Genomic DNA, 12,743 nt, shown 5'->3' with positions numbered 1-12,743 from the left:
TCCAATGCCTATCTCTTTGCAAAAGAGAGATATCGGCAAGGAAATGCTGTATTGTACCTTTGCATTTTTCTCCCAAACGAAAGACACTAGAATGAAAATTTTAAAGCCTCCTGTTAGTGCTTCATCTACACGTTATAGCCCTGAATTTTCCAATGCCTAGCTCTTTGCAAAAGAGAGATATTGGCAAGGAAAAGCTGTATTGTACCTTTGCATTTTTCTCCCAAACGAAAGACACTAGAATGAAAATTTTAAAGCCTCCTGTTAGTGCTTCATCTACACGTTATAGCCCTGAATTTTCCAATGCCTATCTCTTTGCAAAAGAGAGATATCGGCAAGGAAAAGCTGCATTGTACTTTTACATTTTTCTCCCAAACGAAAGACACTAGAATGAAAATTTTAAAGCCTCCTTTTAGTGCTTCATCTACACGTAATAGCCCTGAATTTTCCAATGCCTATCTCTTTGCAAAAGAGAGATATCGGCAAGGAAATGCTGTATTGTACCTTTGCATTTTTCTCCCAAACGAAAGACACTAGAATGAAAATTTTAAAGCCTCCTGTTATTGCTTCATCTACACGTTATAGCCCTGAATTTTCCAATGCCTAGCTCTTTGCAAAAGAGAGATATTGGCAAGGAAAAGCTGTATTGTACCTTTGCATTTTTCTCCCAAACGAAAGACACTAGAATGAAAATTTTAAAGCCTCCTGTTAGTGCTTCATATACACGTTATAGCCCTGAATTTTCCAATGCCTATCTCTTTGCAAAAGAGAGATATCGGCAAGGAAAAGCTGCATTGTACTTTTACATTTTTCTCCCAAACGAAAGACACTAGAATGAAAATTTTAAAGCCTCCTGTTAGTGCTTCATCTACACGTTATAGCCCTGAATTTTCCAATGCATATCTCTTTGCAAAAGAGAGATATCGGCAAGGAAAAGCTGCATTGTACTTTTACATTTTTCTCCCAAACGAAAGACACTAGAATGAAAATTTTAAAGCCTCCTTTTAGTGCTTCATCTACACGTAATACCCCTGAATTTTCCAATGCCTATCTCTTTGCAAAAGAGAGATATCGGCAAGGAAATGCTGTATTGTACCTTTGCATTTTTCTCCCAAACGAAAGACACTAGAATGAAAATTTTAAAGCCTCCTGTTAGTGCTTCATCTACACGTTATAGCCCTGAATTTTCCAATGCCTATCTCTTTGCAAAAGAGAGATATCGGCAAGGAAAAGCTGTATTGTACCTTTGCATTTTTCTCCCAAACGAAGGACACTAGAATGAAAATTTTAAAGCCTCCTTTTAGTGCTTCATCTACACGTTATAGCCCTGAATTTTCCAATGCCTATCTCTTAGCAAAAGAGAGATATCGGCAAGGAAAAGCTGTATTGTACCTTTGCATTTTTCTCCCAAACGAAAGACACTAGAATGAAAATTTTAAAGCCTCCTGTTAGTGCTTCATATACACGTTATAGCCCTGAATTTTCCAATGCCTATCTCTTTGCAAAAGAGAGATATCGGCAAGGAAAAGCTGCATTGTACTTTTGCATTTTTCTCCCAAACGAAAGACACTAGAATGAAAATTTTAAAGCCTCCTGTTTGTGCTTCATCTACACGTTATAGCCCTGAATTTTCCAATGCCTATCTCTTTGCAAAAGAGAGATATCGGCAAGGAAAAGCTGCATTGTACTTTTACATTTTTCTCCCAAACGAAAGACACTAGAATGAAAATTTTAAAGCCTCCTTTTAGTGCTTCATCTACACGTAATAGCCCTGAATTTTCCAATGCCTATCTCTTTGCAAAAGAGAGATATCGGCAAGGAAATGCTGTATTGTACCTTTGCATTTTTCTCCCAAACGAAAGACACTAGAATGAAAATTTTAAAGCCTCCTGTTAGTGCTTCATCTACACGTTATAGCCCTGCATTTTCCAATGCCTATCTCTTTGCAAAAGAGAGATATCGGCAAGGAAAAGCTGTATTGTACCTTTGCATTTTTCTCCCAAACGAAAGACACTAGAATGAAATTTTTAAAGCCTACTGTTAGTGCTTCATCTACACGTTATAGCCCTGCATTTTCCAATGCCTATCTCTTTGCAAAAGAGAGATATCGGCAAGGAAAAGCTGCATTGTACTTTTGCATTTTTCTCCCAAACGAAAGACACTAGAATGAAAATTTTAAAGCCTCCTGTTAGTGCTTCATCTACACGTTATAGCCCTGAATTTTCCAATGCCTAGCTCTTTGCAAAAGAGAGATATTGGTAAGGAAAAGCTGTATTGTACCTTTGCATTTTTCTCCCAAACGAAAGACACTAGAATGAAAATTTTAAAGCCTCCTGTTAGTGCTTCATCTACACGTTATAGCCCTGAATTTTCCAATGCCTATCTCTTTTCAAAAGAGAGATATCGGCAAGGAAAAACTGTATTGTACCTTTGCATTTTTCTCCCAAACGAAGGACACTAGAATGAAAATTTAAAAGCCTCCTGTTAGTGCTTCATCTACACGTTATAGCCCTGCATTTTCCAATGCCTATCTCTTTGCAAAAGAGAGATAACGGCAAGGAAAAGCAGCATTGTACCTTTGCATTTTTCTCCCAAACGAAAGACACTAGAATGAAAATTGTAAAGCCTCCTGTTAGTGCTTCATCTACACGTTATAGCCCTGCATTTTCCAATGCCTAGCTCTTTGCAAAAGATAGATATTGGCAAGGAAAAGCTGTATTGTACCTTTGCATTTTTCTCCCAAAAGAAAGACACTAGAATGAAAATGTTAAAGCCTCCTGTTAGTGCTTCATCTGCACGTTATAGCCCTGCATTTTCCAATGCCTATCTCTTTGCAAAAGAGAGATATCGGCAAGGAAAAGCAGCATTGTACTTTTGCATTTTTCTCCCAAACGAAAGACACTAGAATGAAAATTTTAAAGCCTCCTGTTAGTGCTTCATCTACATGTTATAGCCCTGCATTTTCCAATGCCTATCTCTTTGCAAAAGAGAGATATCGGCAAGGAAAAGCAGCATTGTACTTTTGCATTTTTCTCCCAAACGAAAGACACTAGAATGAAAATTTTAAAGCCTCCTGTTAGTGCTTCATCTACACGTTATAGCCCTGAATTTTCCAATGCCTATCTCTTTGCAAAAGAGAGATATCGGCAAGGAAAAGCAGCATTGTACTTTTGCATTTTTCTCCCAAACGAAAGACACTAGAATGAAAATTTTAAAGCCTCCTGTTAGTGCTTCATCTACACGTTATAGCCCTGAATTTTCCAATGCCTAGCTCTTTGCAAAAGAGAGATATTGGCAAGGAAAAGCTGTATTGTACCTTTGCATTTTTCTCCCAAACGAAAGACACTAGAATGAAAATTTTAAAGCCTCCTGTTAGTGCTTCATCTACACGTTATAGCCCTGAATTTTCCAATGCCTATCTCTTTGCAAAAGAGAGATATCGGCAAGGAAAAGCTGTAATGTACCTTTGCATTTTTCTCCCAAACGAAGGACACTAGAATGAAAATTTTAAAGCCTCCTGTTAGTGCTTCATCTACACGTTATAGCCCTGAATTTTCCAATGCCTATCTCTTTGCAAAAGAGAGATATCGGCAAGGAAAAGCTGTATTGTACCTTTGCATTTTTCTCCCAAACGAAAGACACTAGAATGAAATTTTTAAAGCCTCCTGTTAGTGCTTCATCTAAACGTTATAGCCCTGAATTTTCCAATGCCTATCTCTTTGCAAAAGAGAGATATCGGCAAGGAAAAACTGTATTGTACCTTTGCATTTTTCTCCCAAACGAAAGACACTAGAATGAAAATTTTAAAGCCTCCTGTTAGTGCTTCATCTACACGTTATAGCCCTGAATTTTCCAATGCCTAGCTCTTTGCAAAAGAGAGATATTGGCAAGGAAAAGCTGTATTGTACCTTTGCAGTTTTCTCCCAAACGAAAGACACTAGAATGAAAATTTTAAAGTCTGCTGTTAGTGCTTCATCTACACGTTATAGCCCTGAATTTTCCAATGCCTAGCTCTTTGCAAAAGAGAGATATCGGCAAGGAAAAGCTGTATTGTACCTTTGCATTTTTCTCCCAAACGAAAGACACTAGAATGAAAATTTTAAAGCCTCCTGTTAGTGCTTCATCTACACGTTATAGCCCTGAATTTTCCAATGCCTATCTCTTTGCAAAAGAGAGATATCGGCAAGGAAAAGCTGTATTGTACCTTTGCATTTTTCTCCCAAACGAAGGACACTAGAATGAAAATTTTAAAGCCTCCTGTTAGTGCTTCATCTACACGTTATAGCCCTGAATTTTCCAATGCCTATCTCTTAGCAAAAGAGAGATATCGGCAAGGAAAATCTGTATTGTACCTTTGCATTTTTCTCCCAAACGAAAGACACTAGAATGAAAATTTTAAAGCCTCCTGTTAGTGCTTCATATACACGTTATAGCCCTGAATTTTCTCATGCCTATCTCTTTGCAAAAGAGAGATATCGGCAAGGAAATGCTGCATTGTACTTTTACATTTTTCTCCCAAACGAAAGACACTAGAATGAAAATTTTAAAGCCTCCTGTTAGTGCTTCATCTACACGTTATAGCCCTGAATTTTCCAATGCCTATCTCTTTGCAAAAGAGAGATATCGGCAAGGAAAAGCTGCATTGTACTTTTACATTTTTCTCCCAAACGAAAGACACTAGAATGAAAATTTTAAAGCCTCCTTTTAGTGCTTCATCTACACGTAATAGCCCTGAATTTTCCAAAGCCTATCTCTTTGCAAAAGAGAGATATCGGCAAGGAAATGCTGTATTGTACCTTTGCATTTTTCTCCCAAACGAAAGACACTAGAATGAAAATTTTAAAGCCTCCTGTTAGTGCTTCATCTACACGTTATAGCCCTGAATTTTCCAATGCCTAGCTCTTTGCAAAAGAGAGATATTGGCAAGGAAAAGCTGTATTGTACCTTTGCATTTTTCTCCCAAACGAAAGACACTAGAATGAAAATTTTAAAGCCTCCTGTTAGTGCTTCATCTACACGTTATAGCCCTGAATTTTCCAATGCCTATCTCTTTGCAAAAGAGAGATATCGGCAAGGAAAAGCTGTATTGTACCTTTGCATGTTTCTCCCAAACGAAGGACACTAGAATGAAAATTTTAAAGCCTCCTATTAGTGCTTCATCTACACGTTATAGCCCTGAATTTTCCAATGCCTATCTCTTTGCAAAAGAGAGATATCGGCAAGGAAAAGCTGTATTGTACCTTTGCATTTTTCTCCCAAACGAAGGACACTAGAATGAAAATTTTAAAGCCTTCTGTTAATGCTTCATCTACACGTTATAGCCCTGAATTTTCAAATGCCTATCTCTTTGCAAAAGAGAGATATCGGCAAGGAAAAGCTGTATTGTACCTTTGCATTTTTCTCCCAAACGAAAGACACTAGAATGAAAATTTTAAAGCCTCCTGTTAGTGCTTCATCTACACGTTATAGCCCTGAATTTTCCAATGCCTAGCTCTTTGCAAAAGAGAGATATTGGCAAGGAAAAGCTGTATTGTACCTTTGCATTTTTCTCCCAAACGAAGGACACTAGAATGAAAATTTTAAAGCCTCCTGTTAGTGCTTCATCTACACGTTATAGCCCTGAATTTTCCAATGCCTATCTCTTTGCAAAAGAGAGATATCGGCAAGGAAAAGCAGCATTGTACTTTTGCATTTTTCTCCCAAACGAAAGACACTAGAATGAAAATTTTAAAGCCTCCTATTAGTGCTTCATCTACACGTTATAGCCCTGAATTTTCCAATGCCTAGCTCTTTGCAAAAGAGAGATATCGGCAAGGAAAAGCTGTATTGTACCTTTGCATGTTTCTCCCAAACGAAGGACACTAGAATGAAAATTTTAAAGCCTCCTATTAGTGCTTCATCTACACGTTATAGCCCTGAATTTTCCAATGCCTATCTCTTTGCAAAAGAGAGATATCGGCAAGGAAAAGCTGTATTGTACCTTTGCATTTTTCTCCCAAACGAAGGACACTAGAATGAAAATTTTAAAGCCTTCTGTTAGTGCTTCATCTACACGTTATAGCCCTGAATTTTCAAATGCCTATCTCTTTGCAAAAGAGAGATATCGGCAAGGAAAAGCTGTATTGTACCTTTGCATTTTTCTCCCAAACGAAAGACACTAGAATGAAAATTTTAAAGCCTCCTGTTAGTGCTTCATCTACACGTTATAGCCCTGAATTTTCCAATGCCTATCTCTTTGCAAAAGAGAGATATCGGCAAGGAAAAGCTGTATTGTACCTTTGCATTTTTCTCCCAAACGAAGGACACTAGAATGAAAATTTTAAAGCCTTCTGTTAGTGCTTCATCTACACGTTATAGCTCTGAATTTTCAAATGCCTATCTCTTTGCAAAAGAGAGATATCGGCAAGGAAAAGCTGTATTGTACCTTTGCATTTTTCTCCCAAACGAAAGACACTAGAATGAAAATTTTAAAGCCTCCTGTTAGTGCTTCATCTACACGTTATAGCCCTGAATTTTCCAATGCCTAGCTCTTTGCAAAAGAGAGATATCGGCAAGGAAAAACTGTATTGTACCTTTGCATTTTTCTCCCAAACGAAAGACACTAGAATGAAAATTTTAAAGCCTCCTGTTAGTGCTTCATCTACACGTTATAGCCCTGAATTTTCCAATGCCTATCTCTTAGCAAAAGAGAGATATCGGCAAGGAAAAGCTGTATTGTACCTTTGCATTTTTCTCCCAAACGAAAGACACTAGAATGAAAATTTTAAAGCCTCCTGTTAGTGCTTCATATACACGTTATAGCCCTGAATTTTCCAATGCCTATCTCTTTGCAAAAGAGAGATATCGGCAAGGAAAAGCTGCATTGCACTTTTACATTTTTCTCCCAAACGAAAGACACTAGAATGAAAATTTTAAAGCCTCCTGTTAGTGCTTCATCTACACGTTATAGCCCTGAATTTTCCAATGCCTATCTCTTTGCAAAAGAGAGATATCGGCAAGGAAAAGCTGCATTGTACTTTTACATTTTTCTCCCAAACGAAAGACACTAGAATGAAAATTTTAAAGCCTCCTTTTAGTGCTTCATCTACACGTAATAGCCCTGAATTTTCCAATGCCTATCTCTTTGCAAAAGAGAGATATCGGCAAGGAAATGCTGTATTGTACCTTTGCATTTTTCTCCCAAACGAAAGACACTAGAATGAAAATTTTAAAGCCTCCTGTTAGTGCTTCATCTACACGTTATAGCCCTGAATTTTCCAATGCCTAGCTCTTTGCAACAGAGAGATATTGGCAAGGAAAAGCTGTATTGTACCTTTGCATTTTTCTCCCAAACGAAGGACACTAGAATGAAAATTTTAAAGCCTCCTGTTAGTGCTTCATCTACACGTTATAGCCCTGAATTTTCCAATGCCTATCTCTTTGCAAAAGAGAGATATCGGCAAGGAAAAGCTGTATTGTACCTTTGCATTTTTCTCCCAAACGAAGGACACTAGAATGAAAATTTTAAAGCCTCCTTTTAGTGCTTCATCTACACGTTATAGCCCTGAATTTTCCAATGCCTATCTCTTAGCAAAAGAGAGATATCGGCAAGGAAAAGCTGTATTGTACCTTTGCATTTTTCTCCCAAACGAAAGACACTAGAATGAAAATTTTAAAGTCTACTGTTAGTGCTTCATCTACACGTTATAGCCCTGAATTTTCAAATGCCTAGCTCTTTGCAAAAGAGAGATATCGGCAAGGAAAAGCTGTATTGTACCTTTGCATTTTTCTCCCAAACGAAAGACACTAGAATGAAAATTTTAAAGCCTCCTGTTAGTGCTTCATCTACACGTTATAGCCCTGAATTTTCCAATGCCTATCTCTTTGCAAAAGAGAGATATCGGCAAGGAAAAGCTGTATTGTACCTTTGCATTTTTCTCCCAAACGAAAGACACTAGAATGAAAAATTTTAAAGCCTCCTGTTAGTGCTTCATATACACGTTATAGCCCTGAATTTTCCAATGCCTATCTCTTTGCAAAAGAGAGATATCGGCAAGGAAAAGCTGCATTGTACTTTTACATTTTTCTCCCAAACGAAAGACACTAGAATGAAAATTTTAAAGCCTCCTGTTAGTGCTTCATATACACGTTATAGCCCTGAATTTTCCAATGCCTATCTCTTTGCAAAAGAGAGATATCGGCAAGGAAAAGCTGCATTGTACTTTTACATTTTTCTCCCAAACGAAAGACACTAGAATGAAAATTTTAAAGCCTCCTGTTAGTGCTTCATCTACACGTAATACCCCTGAATTTTCCAATGCCTATCTCTTTGCAAAAGAGAGATATCGGCAAGGAAATGCTGTATTGTACCTTTGCATTTTTCTCCCAAACGAAAGACACTAGAATGAAAATTTTAAAGCCTCCTGTTAGTGCTTCATCTACACGTTATAGCCCTGAATTTTCCAATGCCTATCTCTTTGCAAAAGAGAGATATCGGCAAGGAAATGCTGTATTGTACCTTTGCATTTTTCTCCCAAACGAAGGACACTAGAATGAAAATTTTAAAGCCTCCTTTTAGTGCTTCATCTACACGTTATAGCCCTGAATTTTCCAATGCCTATCTCTTAGCAAAAGAGAGATATCGGCAAGGAAAAGCTGTATTGTACCTTTGCATTTTTCTCCCAAACGAAAGACACTAGAATGAAAATTTTAAAGCCTCCTGTTAGTGCTTCATCTACACGTTATAGCCCTGAATTTTCCAATGCCTATCTCTTTGCAAAAGAGAGATATCGGCAAGGAAAAGCAGCATTGTACTTTTGCATTTTTCTCCCAGACGAAAGACACTAGAATGAAAATGTTAAAGCCTCCTGTTAGTGCTTCATCTACACGTTATAGCCCTGAATTTTCCAATGCCTAGCTCTTTGCAAAAGAGAGATATCGGCAAGGAAAAGCTGTATTGTACCTTTGCATTTTTCTCCCAAACGAAAGACACTAGAATGAAAATGTTAAAGCCTCCTGTTAGTGCTTCATCTACACGTTATAGCCCTGAATTTTCCAATGCCTAGCTCTTTGCAAAAGAGAGATATTGGCAAGGAAAAGCTGTATAGTACCTTTGCATTTTTCTCCCAAACGAAAGACACTAGAATGAAAATTTTAAAGCCTCCTGTTAGTGCTTCATCTACACGTTATAGCCCTGAATTTTCCAATGCCTATCTCTTTGCAAAAGAGAGATATCGGCAAGGAAAAGCTGTATTGTACCTTTGCATTTTTCTCCCAAACGAAGGACACTAGAATGAAAATTTTAAAGCCTCCTATTAGTGCTTCATCTACACGTTATAGCCCTGAATTTTCCAATGCCTATCTCTTTGCAAAAGAGAGATATCGGCAAGGAAAAGCTGTATTGTACCTTTGCATTTTTCTCCCAAACGAAGGACACTAGAATGAAAATTTTAAAGCCTCCTTTTAGTGCTTCATCTACACGTTATAGCCCTGAATTTTCCAATGCCTATCTCTTAGCAAAAGAGAGATATCGGCAAGGAAAAGCTGTATTGTACCTTTGCATTTTTCTCCCAAACGAAGGACACTAGAATGAAAATTTTAAAGCCTCCTGTTAGTGCTTCATCTACACGTTATAGCCCTGAATTTTCCAATGCCTATCTCTTAGCAAAAGAGAGATATCGGCAAGGAAATGCTGTATTGTACCTTTGCATTTTTCTCCCAAACGAAAGACACTAGAATGAAAATTTTAAAGCCTCCTGTTAGTGCTTCATCTACACGTTATAGCCCTGAATTTTCCAATGCCTAGCTCTTTGCAACAGAGAGATATTGGCAAGGAAAAGCTGTATTGTACCTTTGCATTTTTCTCCCAAACGAAGGACACTAGAATAAAAATTTTAAAGCCTCCTGTTAGTGCTTCATCTACACGTTATAGCCCTGAATTTTCCAATGCCTAGCTCTTTGCAACAGAGAGATATCGGCAAGGAAAAGCTGTATTGTACCTTTGCATTTTTCTCCCAAACGAAGGACACTAGAATAAAAATTTTAAAGCCTCCTTTTAGTGCTTCATCTACACGTTATAGCCCTGAATTTTCCAATGCCTATCTCTTAGCAAAAGAGAGATATCGGCAAGGAAAAGCTGTATTGTACCTTTGCATTTTTCTCCCAAACGAAAGACACTAGAATGAAAATTTTAAAGCTTCCTGTTAGTGCTTCATATACACGTTATAGCCCTGAATTTTCCAATGCCTATCTCTTTGCAAAAGAGAGATATCGGCAAGGAAAAGCTGCATTGTACTTTTGCATTTTTCTCCCAAACGAAAGACACTAGAATGAAAATTTTAAAGCCTCCTGTTAGTGCTTCATCTACACGTTATAGCCCTGAATTTTCCAATGCCTATCTCTTTGCAAAAGAGAGATATCGGCAAGGAAAAGCTGTATTGTACCTTTGCATTTTTCTCCCAAACGAAGGACACTAGAATGAAAATTTTAAAGCCTCCTTTTAGTGCTTCATCTACACGTTATAGCCCTGAATTTTCCAATGCCTATCTCTTTGCAAAAGAGAGATATCGGCAAGGAAAAGCTGTATTGTACCTTTGCATTTTTCTCCCAAACGAAGGACACTAGAATAAAAATTTTAAAGCCTCCTGTTAGTGCTTCATCTACACGTTATAGCCCTGAATTTTCCAATGCCTATCTCCTTGCAAAAGAGAGATATCGGCAAGGAAAAGCTGTATTGTACCTTTGCATTTTTCTCCCAAACGAAAGACACTAGAATGAAAATTTTAAAGCCTCCTGTTAGTGCTTCATCTACACGTTATAGCCCTGAATTTTCCAATGCCTATCTCCTTGCAAAAGAGAGATATCGGCAAGGAAAAGCTGTATTGTACCTTTGCATTTTTCTCCCAAACGAAGGACACTAGAATGAAAATTTTAAAGCCTCCTATTAGTGCTTCATCTACACGTTATAGCCCTGAATTTTCCAATGCCTATCTCTTTGCAAAAGAGAGATATCGGCAAGGAAAAACTGTATTGTACCTTTGCATTTTTCTCCCAAACGAAAGACACTAGAATGAAAATTTTAAAGCCTCCTGTTAGTGCTTCATCTACTCGTTATAGCCCTGAATTTTCCAATGCCTATCTCTTTGCAAAAGAGAGATATCGGCAAGGAAAAGCTGTATTGTACCTTTGCATTTTTCTCCCAAACGAAAGACACTAGAATGAAATTTTTAAAGCCTACTGTTAGTGCTTCATCTACACGTTATAGCCCTGCATTTTCCAATGCCTATCTCTTTGCAAAAGAGAGATATCGGCAAGGAAAAGCTGCATTGTACTTTTGCATTTTTCTCCCAAACGAAAGACACTAGAATGAAAATTTTAAAGCCTCCTGTTAGTGCTTCATCTACACGTTATAGCCCTGAATTTTCCAATGCCTAGCTCTTTGCAAAAGAGAGATATTGGCAAGGAAAAGCTGTATTGTACCTTTGCATTTTTCTCCCAAACGAAAGACACTAGAATGAAAATTTTAAAGCCTCCTGTTAGTGCTTCATCTACACGTTATAGCCCTGAATTTTCCAATGCCTATCTCTTTTCAAAAGAGAGATATCGGCAAGGAAAAACTGTATTGTACCTTTGCATTTTTCTCCCAAACGAAGGACACTAGAATGAAAATTTAAAAGCCTCCTGTTAGTGCTTCATCTACACGTTATAGCCCTGCATTTTCCAATGCCTATCTCTTTGCAAAAGAGAGATATCGGCAAGGAAAAGCAGCATTGTACCTTTGCATTTTTCTCCCAAACGAAAGACACTAGAATGAAAATTGTAAAGCCTCCTGTTAGTGCTTCATCTACACGTTATAGCCCTGCATTTTCCAATGCCTAGCTCTTTGCAAAAGAGAGATATTGGCAAGGAAAAGCTGTATTGTACCTTTGCATTTTTCTCCCAAACGAAAGACACTAGAATGAAAATTTTAAAGCCTCCTTTTAGTGCTTCATCTGCACGTTATAGCCCTGCATTTTCCAATGCCTATCTCTTTGCAAAAGAGAGATATCGGCAAGGAAAAGCAGCATTGTACTTTTGCATTTTTCTCCCAAACGAAAGACACTAGAATGAAAATTTTAAAGCCTCCTGTTAGTGCTTCATCTACATGTTATAGCCCTGCATTTTCCAATGCCTATCTCTTTGCAAAAGAGAGATATCGGCAAGGAAAAGCAGCATTGTACTTTTGCATTTTTCTCCCAAACGAAAGACACTAGAATGAAAATTTTAAAGCCTCCTGTTAGTGCTTCATCTACACGTTATAGCCCTGAATTTTCCAATGCCTATCTCTTTGCAAAAGAGAGATATCGGCAAGGAAAAGCTGTATTGTACCTTTGCATTTTTCTCCCAAACGAAAGACACTAGAATGAAAATTTTAAAGCCTCCTGTTAGTGCTTCATCTACACGTTATAGCCCTGAATTTCCCAATGCCTATCTCTTTGCAAAAGAGAGATATCGGCAAGGAAAAGCTGTATTGTACCTTTGCATTTTTCTCCCAAACGAAAGACACTAGAATGAAAATTTTAAAGCCTCCTGTTAGTGCTTCATCTACACGTTATAGCCCTGAATTTTCCAATGCCTATCTTTTTGCAAAAGAGAGATATCGGCAAGGAAAAGCTGTATTGTACCTTTGCATTTTTCTCCCAAACGAAGGACACTAGAATGAAAATTTTAAAGCCTCCTATTAGTGCTTCATCTACACGTTATAGCCCTGAATTTTCCAATGCCTATCT

This window comes from Pseudophryne corroboree, unplaced genomic scaffold, assembly GCF_028390025.1.
Source record: "Pseudophryne corroboree isolate aPseCor3 unplaced genomic scaffold, aPseCor3.hap2 scaffold_149, whole genome shotgun sequence".
Taxonomy (NCBI): Eukaryota; Metazoa; Chordata; class Amphibia; order Anura; family Myobatrachidae; genus Pseudophryne; species Pseudophryne corroboree.
The sequence above is the reverse complement of the archived record's forward strand: the minus strand, read 5'-3'. Positions refer to the sequence as shown.